This window comes from Thermobia domestica, chromosome 5, assembly GCF_964235325.1.
Source record: "Thermobia domestica chromosome 5, izTheDome1.hap1.1, whole genome shotgun sequence".
Lineage (NCBI taxonomy): Eukaryota > Metazoa > Arthropoda > Insecta > Zygentoma > Lepismatidae > Thermobia > Thermobia domestica.
Window position 1 is genome coordinate 19,829,962 of NC_137458.1, and position 22,493 is coordinate 19,852,454.

Genomic DNA, 22,493 nt, shown 5'->3' on the forward strand with positions numbered 1-22,493 from the left:
CAGAGATACTGGTGACCATAATTTCTGGACTGGCGAGTGCGTCTGACTTTGAAATTTTACCTGAGTTTACCTATTTCTAATCTATTCTTTAGATTCAAAATATTCAGTAAGAATGAATCACCATTTTGTAAGGGATTTTTATGAGTGATCACTATTAACATCACACTCTTTTTGGAATATCATAATTATTATTAATATAAAAAGTCTAAATTGTCTCAAAAATAATTTATTTATGTTACATATGAAATTCTTACCTGTATCATTGGCCCGGAATTTTACTATCGCTCCAAACCTTGAGACTTACTTTCACCCCAAGTCCCGTAAATCGACAGAAAGGCCCCTGATTCGATAAATCATGGTATCTCAACCTGGGGTTCGAAACTCCTGAGCAAATCGCGAGAGGAATACATGAGGGCCACAAAGGAATGTGATAAAGATAAACGTAATTAGGACCTAGTGGCAGAAAAAATATTTTTAAAGGTTATTATGGATTTTTCTTTTTGATAAATATACGTTTATTTTTGCACTTGGCTTATACGGTAAGGATAAGCAACAATATATATATATATATATATATATATATATATATATATATATATATATATATATATATATATATATATATATATATATATTTAAAGAAAAAGCTTATCACAAACAGAATTATTTATAGAGGACACTGGTAAGAGGATGTGATGAAGGGATCATAACAGTGGCGGATATAGAAGATGAAAACTGGGGGTCAACCAGAACTCAGACTATGATAGGTATATCACGACACGAGTTTAATATAAACTTTCAAAAATATATAAGTAATAGCTTTCTGGGGAGGGGGCAAAGCCCCCTGCCCTTTGTTAGATCCGTCACTGGGTCATAATATGAAATAGGTTTAAAAAGCCTGTGATAGATGAAGTTTATAAAAGTAGTGAAAATGTAGTTTTTCAGAAAATTTTGGCGTCATGTGCAAATATCGAATCCTTGCAGGTCAAAGCAGCTGAGCTGCAGATGCAGCGACCTTGACCATGCAATTGTGACAGAAGGAAGGGCACCTGATGAGCAGGTAGAACACTCACTAGATGATGATAGTGTGTAAATAAGAGATGATACGGTTGTCACAACGATCGTTTCCCATTGCATTTACTTCGCTACTTACCGATCGTCCCCTATGTCCCTCACTTTGTCTTTTTGTTTCGTTTAACATGTTCATGGCTGTTTTTTTTTCTTTTTTTTTTACTGTATGTTCCTTCGACCTCCTTGGAGAACAGCTAGAGACAAATGACTGATTAAAAACCGTTGCCATAGGAACAGGGGGTCCGTGTGATGGCTGATAGTATGAGGTTGTTCCAGTAGGTGGCAGCGCAGTCGATTCCAAGCGGGGAATTGATCGCCTTCCGTTCGTTGCTTGGGTGTTGAGACCGCGCCGAGAGCTAGCTGAACGGAGCTAATGCGGAGCATCGTCGGTTCGCAGTGTGAAAACGTTCTTTATTAGCCAACATGTCGAAGTTACACCGTGCACACAAAATGAGGTCGTGAAGCGGACAGGGCATAAAAATAAACAAAAATACTTTTTTTTAAAAGGAGGGATCTACTCATCGAATCCAGGTATGTGGAAGCGATTCCCTAAAATATTATTATTATTATTTTATTTTTAAAGTTATGTGATCCATAAAATTATGTCGGTTTTCGATGCATGAAGTTGTGTGTTTGGTTTCTGCTTGGTCAGCTTATAAAATCTTAAGTGTCGAAGAAAGGGAAACACAAAAAAATTTAGAAGTCTTGCAATACAAATGCTATATATCCTGTGCTTCTCAAGTGATGTGTTTCGGTTTGTGAGGAGCTGCCGACAGCTTAGGGGTTGGCGGGAAATCAGCCGTGAGTGACGTCACTTGGTTTTCTGCACACCCCGCTGCCCGTGATCACCCCCTTCCCTCTTGCCCTGTCGCGGGCCACTGCTATCGATCCCTTCTCTGCACACTTTTTCAGATGAAGAAAGGAAGCGAAAGAGAGAGCGAGGGAAGCTGGGTTGGACCAAAGTTTCACGTGGTCCAGGGGGAGGAGAACACTATAAAATGCTTCATCGAATAATTGTTGTGTAAAAATTTTTTTAAAAATTCACTCTTTGTCTCTTATACAAGAAAACAAATTCTCCTTTGAATGCAACAAATTAAATTTTTATGTACAGTCATATAAGAAATCTTGAGCTTTATGTTATTTACTTATGAAAAGAAAAAAAAATATGACTACAAATTGTAAAATGAAACCAACAACGCTCAAAAGGGAACATATTTTAACGATGAGGAAAATACTGGAAGTCCACACCCTTTTGTTGCATAAAAAATTATCAAACAACTATTTTACTGAAAGCAATTTTTTTTTATCCTGAAATAATAGTACTCAAAAGAATGAATTACTTACGGGACACAGACAGACATGAACGAGAAATGTCTTTATTAACTATATTGTAAAAGAAAAAACTGAGTTTTACGTCCCACGATTATGCCGGGTAGGCTAAAGGAGACTGTGATGACGAGAAATGAATGAAATGGTGGAATGAAGAAAGTGGAAGGAAACAGGAAAGACCCGAGAAAACCCATGCGCACGGTGTTTGTTCACCACAAAGTTCACTTGGAGCGAGCTGGGACCGAACCAGGGACCCCATGCACCAGAGATGAACACTACCATTGAGACACCGTGGCCTAATATATTGTAACAAAAAAGCCCCAAGATCATAATACTATGTAATAAAACAATAAATTAAAAAAAAAACTATGGCCGGCCACATGGCTTTTTAGCAGAATGATGATGTGAAACCAACACATTGTATTAACATCGCTTCTATTTCTGACTTTCTAGAGAACAAAATTCATAACTCGTTAATTCAACTATTTTCCTACTTCAATCTTCAACTGTCTTAAAATGCTGGTCTAATAACCGAAAATAATTTCTCCACCGGGAACAGAACCCGGGATCACGCGCACCAAATGCACGTACTTCAAGAGTTAGCCATACAGGAGAACATAATGATAAGGAGATATGTAAAATCAAGCTTCAGTGTGGTTATAAACAGTTGCCGCCCAGTAGCGTCATTTAACTTTTTTTTTATGTTGAGAGTGAGGGTAGATTCTCCATTAATATACTGTAAGTAAACCACATTTTTCATTAGTACATTAGTATAATAGTATGTGTCAAACTGAAGGTATGCAATTACTGGTTGTTCCCCCCTAAATGACACTTCTGTTACACCAAAAGTGCTTATATGATTTCAACATATTCTTCTCTCGATATCTTTGGGATTCTTAGAACAATTTAATTACTGTTATCACGAGTTTGAAAAGAAATTAAAATCCTGTTAAAATTGGTCTAATCATCCCAAAGTTATTGCCGGAAGAAAAATTTAAGAGTGCAAAACAGTTGATTTACAGGTGTACTCTACACTGTAGAAATAAATCATTGGACTTTTTTCTTTTTTTCTTTTTCTTTCTTTTTTTTCTTTTTCTTTTCTTTTTTCTTTTTTTCTTTTTCTTTCTTTTTTTTTAAATGACTTCGTTGGTTATTGATAAAATGCAGAAAACTGTCCTGAGATGTTCTATCAGAAAGAAAAGGAACTACTCTAAAGAGAGAGTTCCAAATACCTAGGTATATTTGAACTTGAGATGTTTCCAATTAGTATACAGGCATAGAAACGACTTTTAAGCAGTGTTAGCAAGCTTTATACATTACTATCTACACATTTACAAATTATTTCTTTTCGTATACTCATCGGACACATCAGAAGTTTAGGTACATTTTGAACACTTCCTATTAACCACTGCTAGGGATGATTCTAGTCATTTTGAACACTCCTAGGGCAGTTCTTATTTACCACTGCTAGGGAGCAAGGATGCCCGAAGAAAATTTTCTAGGGGGAGACTCATTTCCATGGTTACTATATTACGTATACATTTTTGTGAGCCAGGGGGACCCAGGCCCCACCTTGCTCTCCCCTTCGGGCGCTCATGCTAGGGAGCATTCTAGACATTTTGAACATTCCTAGGTCAGTTCCTATTAACCAATGCTAGATAGGAATTTAGACACTTTGAACACTGCTAGGTCAGTTCCTATTAACCAATGCTAGAGAGGATTTTAGACATTTTGAACACTCCTAGGACAGTTCCTATTAATCACTGCTAGGGAGCATTCTAGACATTTTGAACATTCCTAGGTCAGTTCCTATTAATCACTGCTAGGGAGCATTCTAGACATTTTGAACACTCCTAGGTTAGTTCCTATTAACCAATGCTAGATAGGAATTTAGACATTTTGAACACTCCTAGGGCAGTTCTTATTAATCACTGCTAGGGAGCATTCTAGACATTTTGAACATTCCTAAGACAGTTCCTATTAATCACTGCTAGGGAACATTCTAGACATTTTGAACATTCCTAGGACAGTTCCTATTAATCACTGCTAGAGAGCATTCTAGACATTTTGAACATTCCTAGGTTAGTTCCTATTAAACAATGCTAGAGAGGATTTTAGACATTTTGAACACTCCTAGGGCAGCTCCTATTAATCACTGCTAGAGAGCATTTTAGACATTTTGAACATTCCTAGGTTAGTTCCTATTAAACAATGCTAGAAAGGATTTTAGACATTTTGAACACTCCTAGGGCAGCTCCTATTAATCACTGCTAGAGAGCATTCTAGACATTTTGAACATTCCTAGGTTAGTTCCTATTAACTAATGCTAGAGAGGATTTTAAACATTTTGAACACTCCTAGATCAGTTCTTGTTAACCAATGCTAGAGAGGATTTTAGACATTTTAAACACTCCTAGGACAGTTTCTATTAATCAGTGCTAGGGAACATTCTAGACATTTTGAACACTCCTAGATCAGTTCCTATTAACCAATACTAGGGGGGATTTTAGACATTTTGAACACTCCTACTACAGTTCCTATTATCTACTATTAGGATACATTCTAGACATCTTTCGTTCGCTGATAGAACACTTCAGGACATTTTTTAGACATGTTCAACAATGACAGAAAGGTATTCCTAAAGGGTCTAGGTCAAAACCCCCACAGCCAAAACCCCCACACTCAAGAAATGTCAAAACGCCCACACAAACGGTCATAACCCCCACACAAATGGACAAATCTCCCAAACGCACGAACGGTCAAAACCCCCACAGCCAAAACCCCCACTCAAGAAATGTCAAAACTCCCACACGATCGGTCATAACCCCCACACAAATGGACAAATCTCCCAAACGCACGAACGGTCAAAAACCCCACAGCCAAAACCCCCCACACTCAAGAAATGTCAAAACGCCCACACAATCGGTCATAACTCCCACACAAATGGACAAAACAACCACACATAGCAACGGTCATAATCCCCACATAAATGGACAAAACTCCCACACAAATGATCAAAACTCCCACATGCAGAAATTGTCACAACTGCCACACAAATGGACAAAAACCCCACAAAATCGGACAAATCCCCCACACTCTGAAATGATCGTCATTTCACGTCATTTCATTTGGGGGTTTTTGCTGTGGGGGTTTTGACCGGTTCCCTTCCTAAAATATGTCCGAACACTGATTATTTTTTGCAGTGTATAAATGATGCATTTTTCTGTATATAGATGAATATGTTTCCTTCCATTTATTGATGCTTAATAATCTTTTAGTTGTTATTTTCGTAATTTGGAAAACAAAATAAATTTATGTTACCCAGAAACACCTACGAATCAAATAATGTATCAAACGAATTAAAATCCCACACAATACAAGGATGATCATGATCAATAGACAGCCATTGGACATCCAACATGAAACGTACAAGATATCCGTAGTTGGATACCCATGGAAATAGGCATTTATTTTTCGTACCAAATATCCATGGACATGAAATAGACGTCCGGAATTGTATTGGAAAAATTAGGGTTGATGCCCACGAGATGAGACGAGACAGGATTTCTCATGACAACATACGAGACGAGACCATTTCCATGACATCTTCTGGAAATGAGACAGCAACAACTCGTGACTCATAGGAAACATGATGGAAACTCAAATGAAAATGATATTTAACACATTTTTAGTTGTAACAGTATTAACAGTATTTCTTCTAATTGCAGTTCTAGGGAGAAGGCTTTGCTCCCTGGACATAAAATAAATTAAGCTGCAATTTTATGTCACTCTTATTAAGTTTACAATCATTTATAGGAAAGTGTCCCAGTGCAGCTTTTTCACATTTTGATTTTGGACCCCCCCCCAAAAAAAAAAATGTCTGGACGAAAGTGTTTATAAACGGATGACACTTTTTTTTTTTTTTTTTTTTTTGATCAAAAGATCGAATATATTTCAGGCAGAAATTTTATTGTAGGCCTTATATCTGGAGAACTACATATACTGTAATGTAGCCAAACCAAAACTACCACTGAACTCAGTATGATGTGCTTATTCCGTAAAAAAATAAACACGAAAACTCGTTTTAGGGACCATTCAAAATTTTTGTGGGCCCTGATCCAAATAAATCAATGTTTTTCATTAAATTATAAATTTTCTTGTAAGATTTATATCTGGGGAACTACATACGCTGTAGCCAAACTAAACATACCACTTAACTCAGTATGATGTGCTTATTCCGTAAAAAAATACGAAATCTCGATTTAGGTACCATTCAAAATTGTTGTGACCCCTGATCCAAAAAATCCAATATAACTTATTCAACTAAACGTTTTCTTGTACGTCTTATATCTGGAGAACTGCATATAATGTATCCAAACCAAAACTACCATTTAACTCAGTATGATGTGGTTATTCCGTAAAAAATACGAAAACTCGATTTAGGGGCCATCCAAAATTTTTGTGGTCCCTGATCCAAAAAAATCAATGTTTTTCATTCAGTTACTAATTTTCTTGTACACCTTATATCTCGATAACTACATACACTGTAGCCAAAGTAAAACTACCACTTAACTCAGTATGATGTGCTTATTCCGTAAAATATATCGGAAACTTGATTTAGAGGCCGTTAAAAAATTTTGTGACTCCTGACCCAACATCTAATTATTGGCCAAGATCGCGATCTTTTGATCTATTTTTGGATCATTTCTAAAATTCTTGTTGGTATATCGTAATTGTTTCATGCAGATTATCGTTTTATCCAAAAGACTAAAACTTCTTTTATAAATGAAGTAATACAGGGTGTCCGAGAAGTCCTTCCCTGATTACAGAAATTGATAACTCAGGCTAGAAATAAGATAGAAATATGAAACTGGTGTTGAATTGTTTACAAACTATAAAAGTTTTTGTCTGTGTTAGGTTTGTTCTGTTGGACATTTGGTCATTGGGGTTTGGACGTCCGTGCCTATCTCGATAGGACATTTCCTGGGCGATGGATTGGTCGTGATGGACCAACAGCTTGGCCTCCACGCTCTCCTGACATAACCCCATTAGACTTCTTTTTATGGGGTTATGTCAAAGATGAGGTCTACCGAACACTTGTACCAGATCTTGAAACCCTGCAGCAACGAATAACCACAGTCGTTGCATCGATCCCTCCAGTGATGTTGGCTAATGTGTGGATGGAAATTGAATTTCGCCTAGATGTGCTACGTGCTACCAAGGGTGCTCATGTGGAAGTGTACTGATGTGACCAAAACTTTTATAGTTTGTAAACAATTCAACACCAGTTTCATATTTCTATCTTATTTCTAGCCTGAGTTATCAATTTCTGTAATCAGGGAAGGACTTCTCGGACACCCTGTATTTCTACTCTTCCATTAGCGTAGTTTAGCCAATCATACAGGAATCCTCCTCTTCTCAATGAATTGGGCGCAAATCCCTAATTTTTATCATTTCTCACCCCAAAAATTATAATTCTATTGCAAATTCACCACTCTTCACCACAAATGTGTCCTTTTCCAGTTCGCTCGCACCATTTTCATGAAAAATTACGTGCTCCCAAATAATTTTGTGGATGCAAACTGCTTCCTAAAACCCTTCTATGGGCACACTCTTATAGTCATAGAAAACAATGATAGAACTCTGATCTTTGATATATATTTAGAAAACAGGTAGTATATTCAGGGGGATAAGGAGAATTTCCTCTCACTGGATGTTTTTTTTATTTTTATTTTCCTTTATATATTCAGAAAAATCATCCGTATGATGTCATTATATAAGAAAGAATTACCTTTTTTGGATCAAAAGATCCAATATATTTCAGGGAAAAATTTTCTTGTACGCCTTATATCTGGAGATCTACATATAGTGTAACCAAACCCAAACTATCAATTAACTCAGTATGACGTGCTTATTCCGTAGAAAATACGAAAACTTGATTTTGGGACCGTTCAAAAACTTTGTGGCCCCTGATCCAAGAACTAATTCTTGGCCAAGATCGCAATCTTTTGATCCATTTTTTTTGATCATTCCTAAAATTCTTGTTATTTTTACGTATGATAATCAAATACTTGGATAGTCATGTGCTAAAAGAGTGAAAGTTCCGGTGTTATCCTGTGTAAAGCGGGATTGAAGCCCATCTTATCCAGTGTATACCTGAGCGTCAAGGGGAGGGGGTGCTATAGCCCCCCTTGGATCCGAGCCTCTAATATATATATATATCAGGGGCGTACCCGCGGGGGTTCGGACTCCTCAAAACTTCCTAACTCACGATACATTTGTAAACACATTCTCAATAAAACTATCTTGTTTAACAAGGAAATGATTGATGTAGCATGAAAATTTGATCTTACACTTCATATGTATTCCTTCTTTTATAAAAACAATCTATTTCTATCACTTTTTTTTTTGGAGTAAAAATATAGGTGTAAGTACAACAATTACGTTAGTTTTTGGGTGCAGAATAATACCCATTTAACACCACATAGACGTAGTGCTTTATAGTATTGGACCTATCCCCCAAAAAATTTTGCCCCCCCCCCAACAAAAATTTCTAGGTGTGCGCCTGATATATATATATATATATATATATATATATATATATATATATATACAGGATGCGACACGTAAAACCGGCCCGTCGTAATATTCTGGTACCCATATTGTGTTTTTGGCAACACTTAAATAATCTACCTTCCTACCAAGAGATGGCGTGTCGAGGTCGGGTTGACTTACGTGACCTGCAGCAGTCACGTGCAGCCGCAGCCAGTGAAGCTTGTCGAAACCAGTTGAGAAAAAGGCCTCGTTGTGTTAAGCCGGGTGAGTGTCAGTGTGTGATAATGCCGTATTCGATACCCGAGCGTGTTACCATTGTTGAAGGGTTCATTCTCACTGGATCTTTTGTGAAAACAAAGAATTTGTTTCGGGAGAAATTTCCAGGACGTTCTGTGCCAGCAAAAAGCACCATTCAGGAATTGATTGAAAAATGGCGGCGTACAGGATCGGTTCAAAATGCTCCCAGGAACAGACGACCATCTGTCTGCACACCTGAATTAAAGATGCAGATGGTGGAGATAATGACAAGAAGTCCTCGAAAGTCAACCAGGAGATTGAGTCAACAGGTTCATGCGAGTGAGAGAAGTTGTAGACGTGTTTTAAGGGGACTGAAGTTCAGTATATGTGTTCACTTTACGGCCGGTTTTACGTGCCGCACCCTGTATATATATATATATATATATATATATATATATATATATATATATACACTTCTGTTAGTACACTACACGACCCATATATTTATATGAAAGCGAAAGTTTTGAACTTCTCGCGTTCATATGTAGGCCGAGCCAGTAAGTTATTGCGAAATTCAATATTGTGTTTCCTTTTGATCAACTCATGCGCCGTTTCACAATCTTCTGATAAGAAAATCGTACAATTGTTTCCTCTACCATTGAAGGAGCAGCAGAGCTTGAACGATATAATGACACATTTCTCTTAAAGGCATCGTTTCTCAAAGTGTTTTTTTCCGGAGAGGCAGGCCTCGCGAAAGGTTTAGAATTCTTTTGCGATATCACTTGTCTCAGATTTTATCGTAGAGAGTAATGGTGAATTTCTTCTACGATAGTATATAGTTTTATTTATTTATTTATTTATTTATTTATTTTTATGATGGTTGGAAGCTTTTAGAGGATTAGATTCCTGTATAAACTATTATATACCCTATGGTCACTTTGCACCATTGTCAATGGTGCTTTTGTCAATATATTGACAGTGGCGGATCTAAAAGGTAAAAACTTGGGGACCCAGTGAGAGCCTAGAGCAGTGGTTCTCAACCTTATTCCTATCAGGACACCAATTTTATCACATCCTCTTGCAAGCGACCCCCTTATAATTTCTTGTTTGTAATAAGCTTGTGTGAGATTTTTAATATATTTCTTTCGGAGATCTCACGGTATCCATCTATTTCTATCCATTTCTTCGTCTAATAGATACAGTAACTTCCCTAAAAGCGAATGGATTAAAACTAAATTTGGTCAGTTCATTCATATTGCAAATATCGAATCCGATCCGTTATACTATTTCAAAATGAATACCATTGGCCGGAGTGGTTTTTCTTCCATGGTAAGCATTAAAACAAAGACAACAAATCGCTTATCAGTTGAAAATGACTTGATAACGTGCATCACGAAGATTGAACCGGGCTTTACCTCACTAGTGAAATCACACCATGCTCAGGCATCTCCTTAGCTTTCAATTTTAATTGTATTTCAATATGCAGGATTTGTTGCATTTGTATTATTTTTCTGGTATTTCAATATGCAGTTCTCAATAATTTCATATCGTACCTCTTTTATTTAAATTGATTTTTAAACAACTCTGATTTTTAAACAACTCTGTTGAAAATGTTTCGTAGACCTATTTTTTGTTTACCTATCAGAACAAAATTCAAAATAATATTTAAAAATATTTTCGAGTATTAGATTCTAATTATACCTATCTTGTCTGCTTATCTTCGCGATCCCCAGGAAACCATCTCGAGATCCCCAGGTTGAGAAACCCATACCTAGATTATAGTACGTGTTTCATGAGTTTACGCAAGTCATTTTAAATTTGAAATCTGGTTACGCACTTCGTTAACAGGAAAAAGGAATTAAAAAATGAATAATTCCTTTCACCAGTTATAGTTAGACATGAAGTACCGGTACAAATTAGCAATTAGTAAATTGTAGGCATTTACACGTACAGTAGCTAAACACATTAGTCACAAGACGTTGTGCTTTAAATGGCAAAAAAAAAAAAAAGTAATTAACACTCAAGTTATTGAATATAAATACAGGTTGTTTCAAAACAACACCGACAACGTTTGGGAGGTGATTCCTCGACACCAAGATATGACGAAAAGTATGGACCAACCTGGGTGCACAAATGCTTCCTTTCAGAGTTATAAGCTGCCGAAAACAAGAAAAAATGAACTTTAAAGGGCTATATATAGCTCCAAAACTATAGGACCTGCCGTAGTCGGCTCAAGACTTCACTTAGAAACTAATATGTGCGCTATCCAAAAATACATGTTTCAGAATCCTGAGGTACTCACACAACAACTTTTATAGAGAGAGTTTGGCTACGGGCATATAATTTGAAGTATTCACCAATTACCTCTATCAAAATTGTTGCGGAAGTACCGCAGGATTCTGAAAAACATGGATATTTGGATAAGGCACATACTAGTTCCTAAATGAAGTCTTGACTCGACTACGATAGGTCCCATAGTTTTAGAGCTATGGACCTTTAAAGTTTAATTTTTCATATTTTCGACAGCCTATAACTCCGAAAGAAGCATTTGTGCATCCAGGTTGGTCTATACTTTTTGTCTTACCTTTGTGTCAGGAATCACCTCCCAAACTTTGTTAGTATTGTTTTGAAACACCCTGTATACAACTCACTACTATTAACGTTATCCTAGAGGTGTCCAATAAAGAATAAAAGGCAATGCTTATTATGATCTTTCTCAAAAATATACAAATAATTATTTTTGTCATTCAAAGTGACTGCTGAATAAATCCGCCACTGTATATGGGGTGTTCAGTGCACAAGGGAATCAAGTTTAAGTTGTGTCAGAAAGAAGCATAAAGTTCGTATACTATGCTCAAGTAAATGGAGCAGTAAATACTCTTTTGTAACTTATTATTACAATTTTTGTAAATTATTTACAATATCTGAACATGAATCTTTTAAGCTATGAAAAGAACTTTTGGATAGAGATCTTAAGTCTTCATCCAGTCGAAATTAAAATACTGCTAATTTTGCAGTAATTATGTGATATCTTCAAGTAGATAATAGATAATTGAAATGTGGAACAAGAGCGCCCTAGACAATATTATTTTACATGAGAAACCGTTATCACGAGTCACTTATCTGCTTTCGATTTCGAGCCATTTTGAAAATCGGCATTTATTTTCGCGTTTCTAAACAGCTGAAAACGGAAAGCCACTAGGTGACTTGTGATAACGGTACCTCACGCAAAATAATATTGTCTAGGGCGCTCTTGTTCCAAATTTCAATTATCTTTTATCTATTTGAAGATATCACATAATTACTGTAAAATTAGCGGTATTTTAATTTCGCCGGGATGAAGACTCTTAAATATGAAATATGTTCAAAATGACCATTAAGTGGATTTGATTCCCTTGTGCACTGAACACGCCATATCTGGAAGACCAAGCTCGGAACAAAATTTTATTTAGTTTCTCCTACTCAAATCTATTTCATGAACATAAAATTTGTCACCAAGAATAAACTCGCTTTCACATATCAGTACTTCTTATAAAGAGATTGGTTTACTTGATGAATCAGCACCAAATTTGGTCAGAATATAGAGGACCAAAAATTAGGAATAAAGTTTGTTTTCGAAGGTGATATTCAAACCGGAAGTAATAGAAATCAACCATTTCCGGTTTTTACGTTGATCAATACTGTAAAGAGTAAAAACTGTAATAGAAAAGAGACAAGTGTTTTTCGGCAATTGATTAAGCATCAAATGAATACACTTTGTCTCAATTTTTAACTCTCTACTAAAACCGGAAATGGTAGAAATCCACTACATCTTCCGGTTTCAATATCAAGGAGATAGCGAGTATTTTTGAAATTGATTTACTATTCTAACAATATATACCATATACTCTTTTAACGCCGTATTCAAACTGGAAGTGTGAGCTCCTCCGTGGCTAAGCGGTTAGCATACGCGCCTTTGGGTGGAAGACCCGGGTTCGATTTCCGGCGGGAGCTCATGTGGTTCGGATTCCACGTTTATGAGTAGGTCCACGTCTCATATAGCATAGCTGCTGAAAGGGACGTTAAACTCAAATTCAACTCAACTCAACTCAAACTGGAAGTGGAACAAAATAAACCACTTCTGGTTTTAACGATGAACGCTATGAAATAGGAGGTCTCCAAACTTTTTAGCCTAAGGGCCACATTAGGTCTCAAGGGCCAAAGCTCATAATGCCAACATACTATAGCGTCAGCGCGATCTTGTGGAGAGTGGCGAAATTAAGCAAAACGTCAGTTATGGTTGGTTACTCGAAGTACATCGCTTAATCTTGTAGCAAGTAGCAGCAGGGGCGAACCAAAGGCCGGGCAACTGCCCGGGGCGCTACAGTCAGGGGGCGCCAAAACGAGCCTCAAAAAGTAAATTTTATAAGTGTTTTCTAATGACTATTAGTTTATACCCCTATATTTTTGTAAAGTAGAGTCAATTATAACATCTCTTTCCATTCCGCCATGGAAATCGACAAATGGAGTCACGGTATGTAGGAAAAAGAGTGGAGGGGGACTTGGATATGTTTATAGCGGGCCATGTTCCTTGTGAACTTTTCCCAGGCGACATTCTTCAAGACACTGACATAGATGTCATTGTCAGATATTTTGCAGACAAAAGAACCCGAAAGGTTATACTATAATTGTTATGAGGCGCTGAAAACAAAGGTATTTAAAATTGTTTAATTTCTTGCTAATTTTTAGTAATTAGTGGAATTTAACTTTTTATTTTGTTTTTCTTAAGTTTCGTTATGCAATTAATTACTACGTCTGAGGCTAAAGGTTGCAAAATTAGGAAAACAATTTCTGCAAATTATTCTATATTTTAATGTACTGTTTTTATGGAAGAAAAAGATATGGACGTTTTCTCATAAAGTTCCGTAAATTGACTTAGATACAGTTTATTTATCAAACTTACGAACGTTAGAGGATTTCTAATACTAGATAAAACCTGTTATTAAGCTTTAGTCTTGTAAGAGTGTTCAGCTTTTGTGCAGGTTCATGAGATGCGTTTTATGAATTCTATGGACTTCAACTACTAGGACCAATATAAAAAGGAATCTTATATATATATATATATATATATATATATATATATATATATATATATATATATATATATATATATATATATATATATATATATATATATATATATATATATATATTGCTGTGCGTAAAACACGTTCAACATATCTATATGAAATATATTTATTGGTATTTCACGTTATTAGAATAGATTGTTGCATAGTCGGATATACGATAGAATGGCTCCTGATGTTATTGATATAACAAGACAATATACAATATAGCTGAGCTGAGCTGAGCTGATTTTGGGTTTATCGTCCCGTTCAGCAGCGAGGCTATATGAGACGTGGACCTACTGATTAACGTGGAATCCGAACCACATGAGCTCCCACCGGGAATCGAACCCGGATCTCCCACGCCAAAGGCGCGTACGCTAACCGCTTAGCCACGAAGGAACTATAATATACAATATAGTAGTACTCATGTCACCATTGATGGTATTCAATAAATGCTGTGCGATATTGTTTTTATTTATACATATCGGTACATTAATAATAATAATAATAATAATAATAATAATAATAATAATAATAATAATAACAATGTAATTGATACCATATGTATATTTTTAAGTACTAAATATACCTATATCATGTATTTGAGTATTAATTTCTCTTTTTGAAAAATGGGTTTAAAATATTAAAATCACTGTAATAAAATGTAAAATATAGGCTAGTACTAGAGGGGGCGCCAAGAAGTCACTTTGCCCGGATGAAAATTTTGCCTTAGTCCGCCCCTGAGTAACAGAACTTGAGCATGTTCTGAAAAGAAAGAAAAGAAAAAACTTCTGTATGATCACTTGTCTGGAAGATTCGAAGATTTTCGAGTATGCTTTATGCGCTGAAAATGAGAGACAATCGAGAGTTGAACAGTTCCAAATTTTGACTTTCGAAGCGACAAGTGCGATCTGAATAGCGAAATATAGTACGACTAGTATGTTTTCTGGTTATCATTTATTGTTAGTGAATCTGTTTGGGATGGAAAGCTGTTTTCTTGTACGTAAGGAGTTTTAGAAATTTAAATTGTATGTTTTCTATCGCTTGTAAGTATTTATTTACATTCGGTGTCCAAATAACGCATGCATATTCTAATCGGGACTTTACGTACAAATTATAGTTTAATGAATGTTAACTCTTTTCTAAACTCTTTACCCATTCTATAGATAAAGCCGAGGTTTCTGAATGCAGCGTTAGAGATTGCATCGATGTGATGAGAGAAGGTCAATTTTGAATAAAAAAATTACTCCTAAATCTTTAACTGAACGGAACATTTAAATAAATAAGTCTCGTAGAGTTTGCAGTCTTATCTTGTCTCGTCTTGATTACCGATATTCGTAAACCTTTTTCTCTCTCGTGTCGTTTTGAAAATTTATGTACAAAATGTATGCTTTGATTTTCTTCTTACTTTTGTCTAAAGGTTATTTATTAGAAGCCTTCCGTGTCATGGAAGTCAATGAAGGATGGATGTAGATAACTAAACGGCATGACAAATATCTTGGCATTTGAAGGTGGCGCTGCAAGTTCCCTTTAAATGCTGCTAGCAAATGAGAGGCCAGCGGTATTGCCACGTTTATTTTGTACACATCCACGTCTGACCCCTGCCACCTAATCGCGCTGTACTTCATCTGCTTAGTCATAGCCACTCGGCAACGTCGCGTCAGAGCTTGCGTTTTATTCGTTTAGCTGACATGACAAGATGTTTGTCACAGGCTTTACATTTAAACCATATTTATCATTGGAGTAGACACTATTGTGTAATGACTTGTATATCTTTAAACTTTTGATAAATAATATTCATTATGTTCGTATAATTTTTTTGATCAATCTATGGTTTTTATACTATGTATCATGTAATGCTAAAACAGTGTTATGGGATCTAAGACATAGGTGAACTAGTATTGCGCAAGAGACTCAAGGAATATCTCTTCCCGCCTCGTCTCGCTTCGCATTTAGGAAGGTATTTCTTGTCTCGATTCACTGAGCAACACAACCCTTAACGTTTGTCTATTTCAGATTTTGTCCTGAAATAGAATGTATATTGTGAGCTTCGATTTTTTGGCTTTGTGGGTTAAAAAGAAATCTATGATCTCAGAAGTTTGAAAACCGATAGTGTAAGGCAGTGGTTCTCAAACTTTCCGATAATGGGAACCCCCTATTCATTTGGAAAGTGAAGTGCGGACCCCTTAGAATGCCATCTGAAATGTTCCATGGTACTAAAAAAAATATATATATACTGATTAGAATTTTAAAAAAAAATATTGTTGCAGAGTTGCTCTTACCGTACCTCTACTGGAAAGAAAGCTATTAAAAACCAATGTTGTGTGTGTATGCCATTTTGATATATATATATATATATATATATATATATATATATATATATATATATATATATATATATATATATATATATATATATATATATATTCACAAATTGATTGAATCAAAGCAATGTTCTTATTTTTCTGTTGCGATCTATCTTCCAAGACAATTTTATATTAATCATACGCAATTTGAGTCAAAAATTACTCGCAATGGCGGATCGAGGAACGTATTTTAAAAGGGGTTTCTCCTTTTTTTTTTTTTTTTTTTAGAAATCCCATAATTGGGGGGAGGCTTGTTGTTTATAAGCATAGGAACAACTACTTAACATTTACTTCTTCTTCTTCTTCTTCTTTTTTAAAAAACAAAATCTGGAATTGGTGATAATCGTGCGAGCTTTCCAACATTTGAAGCTGAAATCCATGAAATTCCGAGGCATTATGCAGTTAATGTACAACTGCTTTCGAAAAAAATGCTCTAAGGACTTTCTCTCACTTCAAGTAGTCCTATATAAAATTTACAAACGTAGGTATAATCTCTAATTGACTTCTTTTTAGTAAATGAAAAAATACTACTTGCATAACAGCTGTGAGTTCCGTTTTATTACAGCACATTTCAATTTTTAGGCGTCACGGACCCCCTGGATAGGTCTCGTGGACCCCACTTTGAGAACCACTGGTGTAAGGTTTTTCCCTTGTATGGGAGAAAGTGGTAGTTTTAAAGGTTGCCCTGACACCGCTAATTAGGGAATCCATATCGGTGGTGCTAACTTTCATGGAAGGAACGAGCCAATGGTAGAATGATATTCTTATTTTTCCATACACATTTAATAGTTACAATACGAAGTGTATTTGCCATTCGGAAAATAATATGGTATTCTATTAGAAGTCAAGTTGGTATGAAAGTTGGCACAATGATCGATTTGAGGAGAGATTGTAGCCTGTAAGTCTTTTCTGTATCGTATTTCGCAAATTAGTTTCAACTTAGTGTGATTTGACGCTTTATTTTACTGGGTTCATTACATCAAGTCATTTTGTGACAACTCGAGTAATCTTTTTAGCTTCATTTCTTCTTTATGAATTCTCCCTTTTGACAAAACTAAGTGACGAGCTAAATGGGGGCAAGAGGCGGATGCCCCCCCCGTTAGTATCGTCTGTCCCCCTCTACTTCTCCCCCAGACATGTATTATAATGTAGGTCAAGTAACATAGAACTATTAATTTCGGTATACGAAAAAAGAGCTCTTTTTTTTCGCTCCCCCTCTCGAGAAATGAAAGGCACTATCGTCACTAGGGGTGCAACCACGGGTTGGTCAAATGGGTCCGGACCCCCCGCAAAACTTCCTAACTCAACATACATTTGTACACTTAAAAAAAAAAATAAAACTATACTTATTTAGTAGGAAAATGATTGATGTAGCGTGAAAATTTGATGTTGCACTTCATCTGTACTCTTTCTCATAAAAACAATATAGTTCAATCACTTTTTTTTTCTGAAACTATAAGTGGAAATATTTTATAATTATTTATTATTTTTTTGGGTGTAGAATAATACCCATTCAATACTACAGACATAGCGGCTACCCCCGCTCCCCTGACTCTCCCCCCCAAAATCTTGGACTCCCAACAAAAATTGTATTTGACAGGTAGTTACTACACAAATTTGTTGTAATATAATTTAAGCTTATGCATATCAAATTTTATATATTTTTTTTCTGTAAATGCATATTTTTGTCTTACAAAAGAGAAAAATAGCTAAGCTCGTTTCCTAGAAAGCCAGAAAAACAGAAAGTATAAACAAAAGAGAAAGCCTCAAAATAAAATAGGAAAATAAGAGGAAATTAGGGAAAACCAAAAACGATGAGTATATAAATTGTCTCCGACATGTTCAAGAGGTCTTTTTCTCTTGGTAATGATCCTGTGGTACGTTGGTCTACAGAAATTCACAGAGACTCTTCTGACTTGGAACGACAGAGGATGGTGCTCAGAATCTAGTAGTTGTTAACCTCATCCTTGCTAGTTACACCTTTGTTTAATACACGTTATTCTTAAATTAAAACAAGAAGTTCTGAGAATTGCGGAGGTCTTCCGCAGACAGTGCAATTCTCATAGTAAAATCATAGATTCCAATAGTTAATGTTTATGCTTTTTTTAAATAAAAAAAATCCAATACATTTCAATCAAACATTTTATTATAGATCTTATATATCTGAGAATTACATGTAGTCTAGCCAAACCCAAACTATCACTTAACTCAGTATGATGTACTTTTCCGTGGAAAACACGAAAACTCGATTTCGGGGCCGTTCAAACATTTTGTGGCCCCTGATCCAAAAACTAATCACTGGCCAAGATTGGAATCTTTTGATGCATTTTTTGACTCATTCCTAAAATTTTTGTTTGTGTTTTCTTCACTAACTTGTCATAAAATTTCGCATCAGAATTCTAGTATTTTACTATGCTACCATTAATAAACTTGATCTTGTCTTCTGTTGGTCTCGTCTTGTCTGTAATCAAAATTAACTATTAAATCAATTAAATAAACATTAAAACATCTCGATTTGTTTTATTTTTACCGAAACATTATAAGTCAAAACTATATGAAGACTCCAATATCATACTTTGTGTTTCATCTGATATTTTCGATATTTGAAACATAACGGTTTGTTATGTATTCGACCTATTGAGTGTATGAAACATTTGATTTGATTTTATATATGTTCCTCCACATTTTTTGTAAAATCTCTTTACATGCGTCTCTGTCATCGATCATACTTGATACCTGCTGCCTAGACTTACGGAGATTACTCTTAAGTTTATATCTGAATTTCTACTTTAAGATTGTGTTTCTTTATTTCGCTTTTAGAATAGCAGGGACCAGGGCCGTGCCATGGGGGGTAGAGCGGGGCGACGTTCCCGGGCGCCGAAGTAAGGGGGCGAAAATTCGGGAAAAAAAGGAAAAAAGATAGGGAAAATTGCTTGGAATATATATATGGGGGCGCCATCGTATACTCTCGCCCCGGGCGCTGATTTTCCACGGCACGGCCCTGGCAGGGACCACCGGCATGGTCTTGTAATTAAGCACTGTTGATGGCGAAAAAGTGAGGTGAGGAACAGCCTATACTGTGTGGCCTGCTCTTGTCTTCATATAGTTTTCGACTTGGTTTCGACTTCAGCATACCTTTTCAGCACCGAGGTTATTTGAGAAGTGAGGACCTAATGCTTAATGTGGGATTTCACAAAGAGCATGAGCTGCCACTGGGAATCCAACGCAATCTGCTGCATCGAAGCCGTGTGTGCTAATCATATAGCTACGAGGGAGCTGTCTGGTCTTTATAACCTCGCAGTGGTGGATATAGAAAGTAAAAGCTGGGGGCAGCCAGAAGTCACACTATGATACGTATATCATGAGTTTATTACACTTGTAAATAAACTTTCAAAAATATGGAAATAATACGTAGCTTAAATTATTTTTGTCACTTAAAAAACTGGGTCCCTGCACTGAGAAAAATCCGTTCTCCGGACAGCGGTATATAGTACAAATCTACGAATATCCTCTTGCTTACTACGGAAATCAGTACGGAGCATACGTTATCCATATGCTACATAGGCACTGCCTTAGATGTTACGTAATGCCATTGCAGGATGTCTGATATCTAACAGTCTTCCTTATATTACATGCGTTACCTTCATCAGCTATATGTTATATACGTCCATTTGTATGTGAGATCCTGACCGCCTATATTGTTTCATACGGAAAGTGCGTACAGATGGAACACTTATACAGAAAGTATTATAAAACATGCGTTTTCAGTTATACGTCTGCTGTACGTTAAATCCAAAAAACTACAGGATTTTCAAATGTAACATACGATTTTACGTACGCCACATACAATTTTTTCTCAGTGTGATTCCATCTCAGGCCAAGTAAGTTTGTGGTGGACAACATCGTGTCCGTGGGTTTTCTCGGGGTACTTCCGTTTCCTTCCACTTTCTCGTTCTACCAATTCTTCCATTATCATTCACTTGCCTTAATTATGTTTCCCTTAGCCTAAAGGACATAATCGTAGGACGTTAAGCTGAAATACTTCACTTCATTTCCAGTTTTACAGTCATGCTTTAAAACTGTTTCATTGGATTATACATCCTAAAATTATTATAAAAAGAGATAATTACAAATTCATCCAAGGGTGGGCCCTATCATCATTGGCACGATTGCACTTAGTTTCAGTGACTAATTTCCATCATATTTATAATTGCAAGAAAATATTAATAATACTTGATAGGAGTAGGTATGAGCGCATCCATGTTTATCTACCACAACTGTATATACTGCAAAATCATGCCTTCTGTAGCTACTTGTATTCAAGCTTCAATATCCATACCCTAATTGTCATTTTGTATTTTTGACTACCTAAAACAACTCACTATTCTGGTTGCGTCCCACAGTCCATCGTACCATGCAAAGTTCTCCAATCTAACCAACGTAATGAGTCTAATATTTCGAAAACAATTTCTAGGGCCAGTATCTATCATTTCGACACTTCATATCTCAAGAGTTGAAGCCCTTACTATGCCAGTACATATTTCTGAGAGAGGGGCCCCTACCATTATTAATTTTGTTCAAGTCTGCACCTGATTAGATTAAACCCATGTCACCTATATAAATTAAAATGTATGTTATTAATTGTCTTTATGCTAGGTAAATTGTTTTATTGACTAAGCTATATCTATATATTTGTATAAAGTAGGCGGCAAATATGTAACTCATGTATCAGCAGATACATTAAAAAGACTTCTCCATTATCGTACAATTGTACGTATGTAAATAATACATTGAATATACGCATTTAGCAATGTAACAAAGATGAACATATCAGCTTGTAGTGAGCACCTATAGCACAGATTACTTTAGGATGTAATCGGATATTATTTACATCAAAAGTGATGTGAAAATATTTTATCAAGTGGCCTTCGTATTTTGAATGTACACGAAAGTGAGATTGTTTAATATTAAAATTTGAAATACAATTCTGCCTACAATATTTGAGAGAAGCATGTTATTCATTTATTTCACAAATTTCACGTGTTCATTTTTAGTTCATGCTTAAATCTTTGAAATTGATATTCGAAATGTATTTTTAACAAATATTTTATAAATAAGAGCCGTGGTGGCTCAATGATAGGGTGCTCACCTTTGGCACGTGATTTGATTCCAGCTCCCGTCAAGTGCGCTTTGTGGTGGGAATTTCTCGCGGTTCTGTCGTTTCCTCCCACTTTTGTCATTCATAATTATTATTTAGCTCATCATTACAGCCTACTTTAGCCTTGGTCGTAATCGTGGGAGTTAAACTTGTAAAAATAAAAAGTTATTTTCATAGCTTTAGCATATAGCTGTAATAGTCTCGAGGTGTGCCATAAGCAAGGATAAGTAAATATACATAGAAATAGTTATTCTACATGACGCGTAAAAACGCTTAAATTGTGTAAAGTACGTAAAAAAAACTACAAATAAGCATACAAATTAAACATTTTTCGCCCAGACTACTGTTTGGTTTTGTCCAACAAAAAAAAAAAAAAATAATAATAATAATAATAATAATAATAATAATAAAATAAAAAGGCTACAAAAACTTTTTTCCAAATTTGTGTGGGCTCTCGCTGGATTTTGCAATTTTAAAGATTGCCATATTGGTTGGATAACATAATCTTGACCGTATAATTTTAAAACATACGATTTGCACGCATAATTATGCCTTAAAAACATTTCAAAAATGTTTTACCTTTTAAATCCTCTGTGGTCGGTAAGTTTTAAGCCAGAGAAGGCACAGTGAAATGAGGAGCTATTATACAATGCAACAAAATAATACTCG

General features: G+C 35.8%; 1 protein-coding gene across 1 annotated transcript in view; it reads left to right on the forward strand.

Annotated features, from left to right (window-relative positions):
- Window positions 1-1,385: 1,385 nt before the first annotated feature.
- RSG7 (Regulator of G-protein signaling 7) overlaps window positions 1,386-22,493 on the forward strand; it is a 214,040-nt gene continuing 192,932 nt past the window's right edge. Inside the window, exon 1 of the mRNA XM_081758294.1 lies at window positions 1,386-1,602. The gene's annotated coding sequence lies outside the window, so the exon portion shown is untranslated. The remainder of the gene's footprint in view (window positions 1,603-22,493) is intronic.